Below are 16,275 nucleotides of genomic sequence, written 5' to 3'. Positions count from 1 at the left end.
ATTCCTACACATTCCTCAATTGCGACTCTCAAATTGTCACAATTAAAGAATTCCTTTCCATTCATGGGAATTACAAGCGCAATTTGCGAGTACCCAATAGGTACTCGCTAATTGCGCATGGAATAGCAAGGGACAAGGGTGCCAAAAGGACACCCTGTTGCACCCCTGAGATTTCAATGTATCCACATGTTGTGCACACACATGCCCCAAGAGCATGGTGTGTGTAACATGGGACTTTGAAAAATGCACTTTAGTGCATTTTTCAAAGAAATCGCAAATTACCATCGACTTGTGATTGACGGTATTTTGCAATTCCTATTTGCAAAATCGCAAAATTTTACTGGTTAATGCATAGCATTTGAGAATCACAATTTGAGATTCCTTAAATGCAATCGCAATTTAAGTAATCGCAAATTTTGCGATTCCTTAAATTACGATTTTGCATTTGGGATTATGCATCCCAAATGCAAAAATACAGGTCACAAAAGGGCAAAATCTGCAAATCTGCCCGTTTGCAACAGTTTTTTTCCTTGATGTATGTGGCCCTTAATTACTTTAATCAGCCCTGCCAAGTACTACTCAGCAGCAGTTAGCTTAACCAATTTTAGTGCTGGTGTCTGCATCACAGCAATAAAATGAATTAGTCACGTAATTATATTGCTACCGAACACTGCAGGAGCCACCTGTAGGAGCTTAGCTGCACACCATTGAGATTGCGCTTACATACGCTGTGCTACCAGAGCGTGCTGTTGCAATTGTTTTAATGTTTACACACTGCAGTGCCTGATAAGTGAACTCTGGTTCCCTGTGGGAGAATCAATCAATCCAAGTGGAGCGTGTCTGTGTTATTAAAAATTCCAGACCAGGCAGACAGTAAACCATGTGGATCTGGGGGGGCGGCACCTTTCCTGTTGTTGTTTTGCAGTGGCACCTGCCCCTGCAACCTCACAGCAGTGTTTGATTGACCAGAGTCAGCACCTACAGATGGCAGGCAGCAGCCTTATTTGGGGAACAGGGGGAGCAGCACAAACCACTGACACCATGCTCGTGTGAAAAGGGCAGCTTTATTGAAACAGGTGAACATCACACAAACAACCCTGGGCCATTCGCCTTACTATAAACAATTGCTCACCTATCTTAGGTATTCCCCATCCCTAAATGTCCCTTCCCAACACAACTCAGGTATCGATTATGATGGCGGTGAATCTGCATCCTCCAGGCCGGTGGAAGCCACCGCCGGCCCAGAGGATGCGGATTCACCGCCGTGGACATTGGAAACACCCATCGCCACATTAGGATGGCGGTGGGATCAGTGGGGGACGGCAAGTCCGTGTGCCACTGATCCACGGTGTATGCACGCAATATGGTGGCGGTGTCTGCAAGACACCGCCAGCCATATTAGGATGCAGGCGGAAACATGCTTTTCCACAGCGGATTTTCCGCTGTGGAAAAGAATGTGGTCTTTTGTGTTTGGGGGCCCGTTGCGGGCCTCCAGGGTGTTGGGGGGTGGGGGGTGCACATGGGGTGCCTGCCAAGTTGTGCATGCTAAAGGTAAACATGCATATTTTACATAGCGGCGGGTGCTGCTCAAAGCAGCACCCGCCGCAATGTAAAATATGCGGGATGTGACCGCCAGGGTGGCGGTCACATCCTAATTGGTATGGAGGGAACGCCGCAGCCCCTGCGGATGGTCCCTCCACCTCGGGGTGGTGGACGGACACAGGTCTGTCCGCCAACATAATCGACCCCTTAATTCTGTCAGTCTCTACTTCCTCATGTACTGATCTTCTGCCACTGAGACCTTTAAACTCCCCACCAGCTTTATTGCAACTATTAACCTCTAGCTAACATAACTTCCTAATGTACCTTTAACTGCCTGGCTTGTCCAGGTGTGAGCTTGTCTACCTGTTCCCTGTCAGCCTGGAATGCCGCTGTCAATAACAATAAACTTTGCGAAACCATGCCGACTTCTTGGCAACTGACACCCAGAGAAAGGCTGTCATTACTTTTTCTGCCCTCTCCTCCATTCCCCCCACCACTCACTGACGAATATTCAATGCCTTATTCAAAACAAGTCTTAACTGTAGTAAATACCACTCCATACCAAATTGCAATAAGTGGTCACCGTCCCCAAGGAAAAACTCAACATTATCATACCGTAAATCAGAATGCGCAATTCTATCAATCACCCAGTCTCTACAAAAAGATCACATCTTCTTGTTGAGTTTACTTCGAGCCCTGTCAATAGCTGCTGGCCTGAGGGCCTCACGCCATGCCCACCTGGGAATAAACTCAGTCCACATCACATGGCACCCGGACCAGTACCACTGTATCCCTTTTAATCCCTTCTTCATAATTTTCAGCAATGTCAACCCTTTCTCTATGACCAGGTATTTCTCCCCTAAATGCAGTAACAAACCATCAAGACATTTTCCCCCCACCATCAACTTATTAAGACAAGGCAAAAGCTCCATCTACTGCATAAGCCCCCTTGCCAAGCCTGTGCATGCGATACATGTTGGAATCAAGGCCCAGATTTGTCCTGTGGTTGCTCTGCTTCATCTACCTCTCTGCCCACTTAATGAAGAACTGGCCCACGATCCACAAGGACAACCCAGAGGCCTCTGGGCCTGAGACCAAACCTGAAAAACACAAACAATACAATTGACACCTAGAACTGATTCAACACTCTCCTTCACCTCCTCTTATATAGCGCTGGAAACAATTGGTAGACCATCTACCCAAACCCAAAATACTGTCCATGATCCAACCCCTTCTGCCCACTTCCTTCACCACACCAATGTAAAATAAATGCGACCCATTACCCCTTGCATCAACCCCATCTTCACTTGTGATAGCACTTTGCTCGACATGACTTATGGTTGGAATGTCATCACCAGTCTAGCCCCTGAAAAAACTCTACCCTCCTACTAATTGAGTCCGAGCCCTTAAGGAAGACCCCCAATGAAGCGGGCAGAATGTCTCCACTGGATATAACCGGAGCAAGACTGTCTTACCCTGCCCCCTTTCATCTGTCTTCAACTTGTACAGCCAAACTTGAACACCTGCTATGCACCGGCGTACGTCTTCCCAGAGAACCCTCAACCTCCTTTATCTACTAATAGCTCTGAAACCTGAAATGCACCAAAGAACATCCAAGTCAACAATGTGGAGAAAAGCACTAATTCATCCTCCCCTCAACAAAGCTCGGCCAACACCAAAAGCACTTTGCACAAAAAACCCAGAGTGAATGGCTTCCGCTTCTGTCTTTTGCGACCTACGTCAGTGGTCCAACCTTCAAACATCTGTCTACCCAATTTACCGGCCGATGGCACGTAACCCCAAAGTAACTGGTCCATGAAAGCAATGGCTGGCAGTTTGCCCAAAATTGTGACCCATGACTGTCTTTTTTCTATCAATAGCGGAATGAATTGAATGACATTCTCTGGCCTGGACCATTCCTCCTGCCTCATTTGTGCCTTGCTAGCTAGAAATTCTGACCAAACTCAATATATGAGCCACCCTTGTGGAAACCACTAAAGGATCTTCCACCAATTGGAGTATCCTCTGTTGCCTACTGTTCAAAGTTCCTGAGGCATTCGGATCCTGACTCTGTACATCTCTGTGGTCAGCTCATGGAATCTCTCCCACTGTGAACGAGACAAAGCATCCCCAATGTCATTGTCCATCCAGGCACATGACGAGCTCTAAACACAATGTCACACTTCAAGCACCCAAGTACAAAAACTTGCAGAACTTTCAGCACCTGTGTATCTCCGACTGACTGTCTATTGACCACCTGTGCCACTGACATATTGTCGATTTGAAACAAGAGTCTCTTGTGTGCCAACTGTTCCTTCCATAAAATCATTGCCACTACCAAAGGAAAGAATTCCAGAAAGGCAATCCTATGCCCACCCCATTTCCAATCCAGTGGCCATTCCTCTGAGCACCATTTATTCTGCCAGTAAGTCCACAGCCAATCCTACTAGCTGCACCTTAAAATATTTGGGTGTCCCATTCCACCTCTTTCAATGCCATCAGTGGCACACGGTTGAATGAGTCCAGAAGAAATCACCAAATCCTCAAATCCGCCTTGACACCTGCTGATAACCTCACCTGGTGGTGCGTCAATGGCAAACCAGACATGGACATCCCCAGTCTCCTACAAAATATTGTCCCTGTTCTCACCACCCTGCTGGAAAAACTCAAATGCCTGAGGAGCACCTTACCCTCCTTTACTGTTACTTTGGGTTTAGCCAACACAGCATCCAAGAGCAATATCATGGTCAGTTTTTTATCTTCTGGCAATCAGACTTTCATGGTGCCCGGGGTTACCCTAAAAAAGAAATCATCCAGATAGTGTGTAACATGCTTGTGTCCTGTAAACTAAGAGAACAGTCATTGCATGAATCTACTAAAACACTCATACACAGCACAAGAAATCAAATATCCCATTGGGGTGACTTATCCACATATCACGGGCCTTCGAATTGGATGTCTAGGAGCTGAAAATCATCAGGGTGTACTGGCAACATGCGGAAAGCTGACTTGATGCCGCTGTTAGCCATTAGGGTCCCCTGTCTCACTCTTTCCACAAGGAATAGAGCCACGTGGACTGATCAAAAGGGCATCAATACTTGCTCCTCTGGGATAAAATCATTAACTGAAGTGCCTTCCTGCCGCAATAAGTGCTGAATCAACCTGTACTGCCCTGTCTCTTTTTTGGAAACCACCCCGATAGTGAACACAATCAAGTGCTCCATGGACCAATCATCAAAGGGAATGGCCGTCCTGAATCTCCTTCCGCAACTTGTCCCTCACCACCTGTTTGTGTGCATGTACTGATTTCAAATTCTGACCCCACCAACACCTCTTTGGGTCTACGTATCTCAGTTTGAACACCCATGTGAATCCCCCAGCATTAGCTTGACATCATCCTTTTTATCGTAGTGTGTTACGCAAAATTACAGTCTCTCTAGATTAATTGGTGTACAAGCCCTTCTGCCCAGGTGCTTGTGCCCCGCCCAGCCTAAAAACCTGTTGACTGACTCTGCTGCTGTTTCCTTCCAGACCCTTGCTGTTGCTGCCATTGGCCTGTGGGGAACCTGTGTGTCCACATGCTCCATAGCAATGTACGAGGGGGTGTCTGCCGGCACATTTAGAGCATTTGTGACGGAACTTACGATTCACTGACATAATATCGATACCACAAATACCGGCCTACAAATCTAATGACACATTAATATTGTTAACAAAAATATTGAGATCTTGGTGACTCATTACGACAACGGCGGAAGGCCATCTGACAGCTTGTCTGTGGCATCGCCCGACATCTGAGGCATAGGTCCGACTGCTGTATTATGATATGGGTGGTCCGAGCGATGCCTGTGGTGGGAATACGCTCTGCCTCCGACAGCCTCAAGGAGCCCGTCGGGGTGGAGGACAGAACAAATTCCCCAAATTGGAGGCGGTACCTGCTCATTCATTGCTGTGGGTATTATGATGCACATTTCCTACAGCCTTGTTATGGTGGTCCGACCGCCATAGAAAAGCTTTCAAAAGTACACTTTGGGGGCCTCTAGCAGGGCCCTCGTCCCCCCCGACCTCTGCTATGAGGCCTGGGGAACACTTGTGGTGCCCCCCCAAACATCCATGCACTGTGTGGCAGGCACAATATGGTGCCTGCCGCACGATGCATGGATGTTTAAAAAGAGCATATTTCCTATTGCGGCTTGTACTGCAGCCGCACGCAGCACAAGCCCATATAGAAAATATACACTTTCCAAGCGCCGTGAAGGCAACCGCATCCTAATTTGTAATGGGGACCTTAATTAAAAAAAGTAACTCATATTGAGAAAAAAAGTGGACGTTAAAAATATGTAATTTAATATATATCGAAAAAAATATCGGAAACAAACATTTTGTCACTTATTACCTAACAATAGACTATGTAAATTAATCGAAGCCAACAATATCGATTACATAAATATCATTGAATTAAATAAGACATAGCTATAAAAAATACCCCAAACTAATTTTTTATAAACAAACATAAAAAATGTGGCCCACAATAATAACTACTTTTTCTAAACACAATATAATATTTTCCTTATTAGAAAAATACATTTCACAAATATAAACATAAAACTGCTTTAAATGATAAATTACACAGATATACATCGCACTATAATATTTCATATATTTATATTCACATACAATATTATTTATTAGTATAACATAAATTAATATATTAAATAAATTGAGTAATGTCCAAATGCAGCATAAAAAACATTAATTGACGTTTTCCAAAAAAGGACATAACAGACAAAACAATTAAAAGGACGCTAAATCAACCAATACTGTGAAAATGTACAACAGTATAACCAATAAAATAGCATTACTACTTAAATTAAACAATATAAAAGCAATAGTGATTTCACTTAAAAACGCCAAACACTAAAAGAGGAGAAAGCTCTGTCAATTTATACCCCCATAAATTAACTTATCCAAGTAAATGCAATTTATACTTAAAATAAATAGTAAATTAACTTTACTTTGAACCACAATTCCTAATAAACAATTGCTAACCCACTTTTTACTGTTTCTCCTTTTCTACAGATTATTCCATCTTCAAACAAACTTCATCAATTCCCACCACAACAAAACGTATCTCTGTAAAGGCTTTATACAGTAAATGGGGCAACATTGACTAGTCCCATTGCAACAGAACTTAACCCAGGGAAGGTGCTAGATACTAAAGGGACAACATTTACTATTCCTACTACATTATTACTTAACTCAGGGAAGGTGCTGGACAGTAAAAAAGCAACATTAACCAGTCCCAAGCAAATAAAACTTATCATAGAGAAGGTTTAGGACAGTGATAGTGGCAACATTTACTATTCCCATTCCATTTTAACGGAGTCAGGGAAGTAGCTGGACATTAAACAAGCAACATTTATGACTCCCACTACATTATCACTTAACTCAGAGAAGGTGCTGGACAGTAAAATACCCAACATTTACTATTCCCACTCCACTGTAAGTTAACTCAGGGAAGGGTCAAGACACTTGGCCAGATTACGAGTCTGGCGGTGCTTGAACCACCAGTCTCATTATGGCGTGGCAGCGGCCTATCCAGCTAACCCTGCACCTGCAGTCTGACTGCCCGATTATGACTCAGGCAGTCGGACCACACTATGGCTGCTGGCTCCGCCAGAGAACTGCCGTTCCCTGGCATAGGAGCGGTGGTCTGAGGCCGCAATATGCTTGGCGGGACTGCCACTGTCCCTCCCAGCATATTACGACTTTCCTCTCTGCCAGATTTTTTCATGGCGGTTCCATGGCTAAGAAAAGCCTGTCAGAGAGGGAACAAAGAGAGACCTACAAGGCCCCCTGTGCCTCAGACATATGTGGATACACACACGGGGGCATCACATATGTTCCTGCGAGGCATGGACTTACCAGTTCATGACGTGCATGGAACCTTGTGAGGCATTCCCATTGCAGTGCCTTTTTAAAAGGCAATGCCACCTTTTAAAGGGCACCGCAGTGGGAAACCGCCACGCTGCCCGCCTGCCAGACTGCGAATAAGTCGTAATCGGGCGGGCGGGCAGTGCAAGCTTTGGCAGACAGGTGGAGTACCGGTTTGCACATCCACTCCACCACTCAAAATCTCGTAAGTTGGCACTTAGTATTCCCCCAAAAAATTGAAGTTACATTTTTAAATAGATTGCATAATTTTTATTTCAATATTCATCATAAATAGTATTACAATTTTTAAATACATTTTTAATTTTTGTTAATAGCAAAATAATTTTGACAAAAATACTAATACATTTTCATCAAAAGTGACAATTGTTTTGTTCTTTTATATTTTTTTAAATGTCTTTAATAAAGTAAAAATGTGAACATTTTTGGGAATTTTTGTTTAAAAAAATGTAATCACTATAAAAATGTAGGTTATAAAAAGAACACCGTCATTCAATAAAAATTGTTCAGCACACTGTAAATATTTTTTGTAATTAATTATAACAAATGTATTATAAATACATCCAAAAATACACAATAATACACATTATTTGAAGTCATACCCACTCTACATTCCGCTCCCAAAAATTTTACAAATTTTCAAAAACTAATAGTTAATTTAACATTAAAAAAATCTACAATTAACAATTTCAAATAAACCCCTACATTTCCCCCTATATACTCAACAACCCAATTCTAAAATGTGTGCACATTTTAAAAAATATATATTTTATAATTAACATAAAAAATACACAGTATTATTCAATATTTTTAAAAAACTCCCCACCCTTTTACCCTATAAACCCCCTAAAAGGTTTTTTAAATTTTTTTATTTGTATATTTTTTTTACATTAACATAAAAAAATAGTAATATTTTAGGACCTCATCCCGATGGGGTGGCGGTCATACCAGCGTCCAAGAATGGTGGTGGGTATCCCTTTCCGGCAGCCTTTCATGGCTGGAACACCGCCATAAATAGGTTGTCAGAAAGGGATATTAGGGGCTCAAACAGGGTCCCCTCCCATTGTAGCCTACTAAAAAGTGGCCTGGGGGCACATGTAGTGCCCCCAATCATCTTCGTACACTGTGTACCATGCACAACATGGTGCATGGCACACAGTACATGGATGTACAGGAGGTGCTGCAGGGCAGTGGCATTCGCTGCGGCCCTTGACAGAATGCCGCCACCACGGTTTCAACACCTTTACGACCGCCAGCCCTGCGGTTGCATCAAAATGCGGTGGTTGGACCGGGGTCATAATATTAAATACTCCCCACACTTTTTCCCATAAAGCCCAACATCCTGCTCCTTAATTTTTCATTTTTTCTAAATTTGTATATTTTTTTAATAACATAAAAATCACATTAATAATAAATGTTAAAAATACTCCCCAACCACATCCCCAATCGACTCAACATGCTGCTCCTAAAAAAATATAATTTAACTAAAGAAATACAGTTTTAACTGATTAAATAAGTAAAAAAAGTATTATAAAAATAACTCGAACATTTACCAATATTTACTATAAATAAAAACATGTATATACAAAATTACATTATACTACACAATATTTTTCACGAAAAAATGCTATTGTATACAACAATATTGATTACAATGATATTGACCACATCAATTTTTGATACAATTAAAATCGATATTTTTGACAACGATATTACATATAACGATATTTATATGTCACGATATTCTTGACAAAATATATCTGTTACACAATATATCTTTTTTGATATTTTGTCTGAATACTGGAACTTACAACACTCTCTGGTGCAGAGACCTTTATTGACCTGGATACCCTGTCCTTTACCGGATGTCCCCACCCCTCCTCGGGTGGGGTGCCTTTGAAAGGACTAATAGACCATAGGTAACCCACTGGCCGAGAAAATTGTTTCACCAAACTTGACTGGCCCCATCGTGTACGGCCAAAGACCGATGATTCCAGTGGGCAGACCACCCTGTGTTCGACTGCACCCAAAACCCCATCTAACTTGCCATGCCCAGCACGTTAAATCCATGGTCTGCCTGCATGGGCAACCACAGCTTCCATTCCTCTGAAAGGCCGACAGGGCATGGGTAAAGTCTTGACAGGTGAGCGGGAGTCCAATGATAAGCTTGTATCAGACACAGATGTCAGGAAGGTATGCAGTGCTGGGGTGACCTGGATGAAATACCAGACATCTTTTGAGCTAATTCCAGCCTAGCCTGTCTTTCATTTGGAGAGTATTAAACTTTTTTATGAAGGGAGTCAGATCTACCATCCCATAGGCTAATCTGAAAAATCATCCGCCTTCACCCATGCCCAACTGAAGGCAAAGGTCCTGGAGGCAGGACTAACAGAGGGCAGGTAGGTGTTGAGATCATGGGCTGTGCTCATGTGTGGCATGTAGTTTTTTATCTGCAGGCACAATATTTTTTGTGAATTGCCCTGCATTCCCGGCCCTCCAAGCAGCTTCCAACACTGGCAAACAACTGTCTCTGTCTGGGAGGAGCTGGTCCCTTTGGGATCTTAAATCAAATGAAACAAACATAGTCTGTTCTCTCCATGTATGATGTGGGGGCCAGAAGTCACTTTCTTACTGCAGGCAGGATGGATGTTTTTTTAAGTCTGCATCAGCCTGAAGAGGTCACACTCATTTTGTTATCCAGAAGCGGCTCCTTAAATGTATGGTGCTGTACTAGAAAACTCAGCTAACTCTCTATGAACAGGGGGGTGTAGCTTGCCGGCAACGATGGCAGACCCTTGATCCCCAAGCTCCGCTAAGCTGACCTAAAATATCCTACAATATCCTTCATCAGCTCGCTTATTTGTAACCTTCCAGTACTAGCCTGACAGCACTACTCCTTCGGCAGCCCGAGAGAGCCAGATCTGCACACGAAGAAGCTGGAAAGACCGGGGGCGATCGAGGCGAGCACTGCGGCGTGTGAGGCCGTGAAACCGCGAGCTTGCGTGCTCCCAGACCCGAGCAGCGTGCTCGTGCGTGCGGATCGTGGAGGTGCAGGAGGCCAGTAAGTGCTTGGTCCGATACGCTCTGAGCTACGAGACCCCTGATTGCCTGGGGGGGAAAACTCCTTCCATCTGCCCCCCCCCTCTTAAACTACTGTGCCCTGGAGAGCCCCAGCAACTCGGGAGAATTTGCACCGAAGCCACAGCACCATACATGTGGGGACAAATCTGGGCCTTGGTGGAAAGCCGCATGCAGGGAGACCAAGACCGAGGGTGATCGCAGAGGGAGACGCGGGGACGCAGAGAAGCACACACCTACAGCCCCGCCAGAGGGCCGCTTTGGGACACTGAAAACGCTTTGCTCAGTTGCTCAGCCTCACAGCGGGAGCGGGATCCCTGCCATCATTGTGGCCCCCGTGGGGTGTCGGCTCTGAGACAAGCCGCATAGCCGGGCTATGTGAAGTAAAGCCTGGGGGTGATTGGCAAAACGGAGCTACATACTGAGAAACACGTGCCCACAGCCATGCTTACAAGTCGAACTGGGGTCTTTATCACATTGCGGGCCTCAGTCCGTGCCTAGGGAGACAGCGAGCCTGGATACAGACTGCGGCGGGGACGGCGCTGCTGCCGCACATAAACTTGGGGGGACCCATGCTGGTGCAAATCTGTGCGGAGGGACATAAATTGGCTGAAGTACTTGGGCATGGCCCCACTGAGCGTTGATACCTTGTGCCTGGGGGGCACCCGGCGACGGCACTGATCGCGGAGGGCCAGGCTCAATACGCGAGTCCCGGGGAGACTACGCGACTCTGCTTAGAGGCTCCCTGACGGGGTAAGATTGTAGCGCCCCCAGCCATACACCACGCGTCCGGCCACGCCCACCGCCCGGAAGGATCCTATACGAGCGTGGCCTGCTCTGGCGGCCCCCCTATAACAACATGGTGAAAGGTGACAAGACCCAGACCAAGCTTCCATTCGAGCAGCGCCGCAATAAGACCCCAGAATCCCAGAAGGCAGATAAAGCCATCATGACCAATGGTGCGGGAAGTTCAGATTATTCGGACATTAAGACCATGCTCTCAGCCATGGAAAAAGGCTTGCAAGACAGCATGTCGTCAATAGGCTCCAAGATAGATGCCCTCACCTACCAGATGGACTGCATGGCGGAGCGCGTCGACAAACACGCGGAGCACTTAGACATGTCCGAAAGGCGCCTCACAGAGGTGGAAATGGAGTTAGACTCTGGACTATAAGAAAATAGAGAGACTTATGCAATCGCTCCAAGAGAAGACCGAAGACTTGGAGGCCTGTTCGCGACGCTCTAACCTCCGCATCATGGGTGTACCGGAAACGACAGACTGGAAATATGGAGAAGTTCGTCGAGAAGCTCCTGGTCACTCTACTGGGGGATGATGTTTTCTCACCAATATTTGTGGTTGAGCACGCACACCGTTCGCTGGGCCCTCGACCGAGCCCGGGAGCCCCACCGCGTCCCATTATTGCCAAGCTACTCAACTACAGGGACAGGGACGCAGCACTCCGGTCAGCCAGAGATAAGAAATCATTGCAGTTTGAAGGCTCGGAAATCTCCCTAAATCCTGACTTCACCGCTCGGGTACAGGAGGCCCGCAGACACTTTGCTCCGTTTAAGAGACAGCTTCGGGAACTTGGACTGAATTATGCCATGCTGTATCCTGCAAAACTGCGTATCAATCGGCAAGGACATTCCCACCTCTTCAAGGACCCGAAAGCCCTGCAGTAGGCCTTAAAGGGATGGTCCAGGGACCACCACAGGGAAACCAACAATCAGGCAGACAGCGACGACCAGCGAAGCCGACTCGACGAGCAGGAGTGACGCCGTCCTCTTGCCTACCTGGTGAGATGCCGGTTTTAATGATCCACAAAGACCACAGAAGCCCTGCTACTTCCAGAGGAGACAATGGAGGTGTTGTCCTAGAGGCTCCTGTGCCAGCGGGTTGGTCAGGACTAATTGACTGACATTGATGGCCTGGCGGAGCTGTCTGTAGGTGAGATAACCATGGTGCTCGAGACATGAATATGGGTAGCTTTGCGGGGCTGTTTATTAGTGGCCTACCCATGAAGGGCCTAGATGTGTGAGGAGGGGAAAGGTCAAAGCCAATGAGAGGACCTTGCAGCTAGTGCAATTCATGTGATAATTAATGTCAGGATTTCAATTTTAGCTGATGTTACTACACGGTGCAGCTAGTAATTGGAGTGGGTCACTTAGCAAGCTGTGCGACCACAACACTTTTTTTGTGTCCGGCAACTTGGCCCCCGCGCGCAATGCACTTTGAAAGCCTGACGGAAGGTCCAAACGTTGGGTTTACAGTTGGGGGGAGAGGGGAGGAGGCTATTTATGCGAGGCCTTGTTGGGGGCGGTCTGCTGTGGGAGGCGGGTAGTGGGGATTTTGGGTTGGGACTGTTCAGTGGGGGAAGGCAGGGAACTGTATCTGTCTTTGAGCATGCTAAAGATATTTGACATATGCAGGGCATTCACTCTTAGGAAATACATAGTTTACCACAATGGCTGACACCGCTGACAATAGCAACAATGCCTACACACCCAGACTACGAGCACTCACTTGGAATGTGCGTGGTCTGAATGACCACAGGAAAGTTAAAAAGGTCATTAGCTACTTACAGCATCAACATGTAGACCTGGCTCTGCTGCAGGAAACTCATCTTCCCCTGGCTAGCAGGATGTTACACAGCAGGGGCCTAGAGGGCAATATAACAGTGGCGGGATTCACGACGCACGCCAGGGGTGTGATCACCTGGGTGAATCCGAAATCACAACTATCCTTACAAACTCTAAGGGCAGACACGGCAGGCAGATACATTATATCCAAATGCACGGGACCAGGGATAGCCTTTGTGATAATTAATGCCTATGGCCCGAACTATGACTCCCAAGATTTCTTTCAAGACCTAGCTGCCATTGCGAGACATTGTGACACTGATCGCATATTATGGGGTGGGGATTTGAATCTGGTGCTTGACCCTGCCCTGGACAGGTCGGCCGAGCCCACCTCGTAGACCATTAGCGGCGCCTTGGCCTTGAGGAGCGCGATCACCAGTCTGAGCCTGGAGGATGTATGGCGGATGTAATGTTATGTAAAGTAATGTAACCGAATTTATAAAGCACATGGTTACCCGGAGGAGTCTCAGCGTTGCACTAGAATCAGGCTCAAGAAGGAGAACGGAAGGCAGAAGGTCACTTGGGGAAAAGAAAGGTTTTCAAAAGCTTCCGGAAACGCGAATGGCAGGGTTCCATGCGCAGTTTAATAGGAAGGACGTTCCACAGTGAGGCTGCATTAACAGAGAAATGGCGGCCTCCTGTGCATGTCTTCTTGAATCTTGGCACTCTCGCCAGGCACTCATTATCAGAGCGCAGGGGCCTATTGGCCTTGAAGGGCGTGACTAGACTCTTCATGATAGAGGGTCCCTTACCTTGAAGGAGTTTATGAGCGATACATAAAGACTAGACACCCATAGCAGGGTGGGTATACTCACTACTCGGCCTACTATGATATACATACCAGAATTGATTATTGGATGGCATCCGCCTCTAGGTTAGGGCAGATTAGAGACTGTAGGGTGCTACCTAGGACCTTGTCTGACCACTCGCCAGTGCAGCTGGTGCTGGAAATTTCGGGGAAGGTCATCCCGTCCTTCACGTGGAGATTCCCCCCATATTCCCTCCTAGACCCGGCATTTAGAGGCGAACTAGCGGAGGCCATTGATGCCTTTTTTGAGACTAACCTAGGCTCTGTGGACAGCTTTCAGGTGATATGTAACCCTGGGCTAAGTATTTCGCTACGCCCACGGAGTGGGCGTAGTGTTGCCTACTTCGCCCTTTGCAAAGTAGGCGAAGCAGGCAACACTACGCCCACTCCTTGGGCGTAGCGAAGTTGCCCGCCTCCCTCCCGCCCTCCCTAAATACTTAAATTACCTTTTAAAAATGAATAGAAACCACTTACCTTGTCCGCTGCATCCCCGGGGCTCCCTCTTGTAATCGCGCCGCCGTCTCGGATACTAATGCGCATGCGCGGGCGCCCGCACATGTGCATTTCTCGCGCGAAATGCGCATGCGCAGGCGGCCGCACATGCGCATTAGTATCCAAGACGGCGGCGCGATCACGAGAGGGAGCCCCGGGGGACGCAGCGTACAAGGTAAGTGGTTTTTATTCATTTTTAAAAGGTAATTTAAGTATTTAGGGAGGGCAGGAGGGAGGCGTGTGGCGCGTAGTGGGGCTACGCGAAGTGCGTAGGTGGGCGTAGTTTCTCGCCCACTTCACGTAGCTTCGCGTAGCCCCACTACGCCTACTACGCCCACCGTTAGTGATATGAGAAAAATTCAAAGTATATATAACAGAGACAGAGACTGGCTGACCTTGAGCATCAACTAGGTGCCCTAGAGGACAGACAGCGCAGACACTTGGACAGCGCGATAGGTGATGAGATCAAGTCACTCCTGACTGAATACCACGAGGAAGCGGACAGGGAAGTGAAACACCTGGGTAAATATGCAATGGCTTGGACGTATGGGGAGGGAGAGAGACCTAGCTCAGTCCTGGCCAGAATCCTAAGTGGGAAAAGGGGGCGACAACAAATCTCGGAAATAAAGATAGGGAACGGTGCAGTATTAACAGAAGAAACAGATATAGCGCAGGTCTTCAAGGCTTTTGTACACTGAGCTATGCTCGTCTAAAAGTGGGGACCTTGAGGATGAGATCACTGATTACTTGGACCACATCAATATACCCACATTGACTAACACACACAGGGAATTCCTAATGCTCCCGATAGAGAGAGACGAGATAGCGGAAGCTCTGGCGGGCATGAGAGCCGGCAGCGCCCCTGGAGCAGATGGCCTCACGGTGGGGTTCTACAAGGCGTTTAAAGATAAATTATTCCCTCACCTCTTGGCACTCTTTGATGACATCTGCGTAGAAGGGAGTATGCCGCAATCAATGAGGGAGGCATTACTGGTCACGATACTGAAACCAGGCAAGGCACGAGACGAGTGCGGTTCGTATGGATCCCTTTCACTACTAAACGTTGACACTAAACTATTTGCTAAAGTTCTGGTGAATCGTCTGGCGCTTTTGGCACCTAGGTTTGGTTGCGCCTGTGCAGGCTGGCTTCATCCCCAGCAGGAACTTGATATACAACATCCGCACAGTCTTAGGCACGATGCAACATGTTCAGCAGGATCGTAAGACACTGGCGGTGTTCCTCGACATAGAAAAGGCCTTTGACTCAGTGGAGTGGCCCTTTATGAGACTTGTGCTGCAGAAGATGGGGCTGGGGTTGCCATTCCTTCAAATGATAGGGGCCCTATATAACTGTCCGCGGGCCAGGCTCCGACTTGGCAACCTGGTCACTGACTCCCTCCCCATCAGTAGAGGCACCAGACAAGGGTGCATGCTGTCGCCCTTCCTGTACGCCCTGGTGGCTGAACCACTGGCCTGTGCGCTACGAGAGTACCATGGCAATGAAGGCATAGGTTTCCCCACATACAAGATACCGGTGTCCATGTATGCGGACGACACTTTGCTGTACGTTCGCGACCCGGACAACAATTTTTTATTTTTTTTTGGAAACCTTTATTTGACATTTTCAACCAGATACAAACACGGGCCTACAACCCCCAGGGCTGGCCGCTAAGCAATTGTAACACAATATTACGATCAAAACTTCAGACCCAGCCTCCCGGGGAGCATAGTCGCTACATCCACAATGCGCACTGGTTGGAAGA

This window comes from Lissotriton vulgaris, chromosome 2_1 (genome assembly GCF_964263255.1).
Source record: "Lissotriton vulgaris chromosome 2_1, aLisVul1.2, whole genome shotgun sequence".
Classification (NCBI taxonomy): Eukaryota; Metazoa; Chordata; class Amphibia; order Caudata; family Salamandridae; genus Lissotriton; species Lissotriton vulgaris.
Note: the sequence above shows the minus strand (reverse complement) of the source record.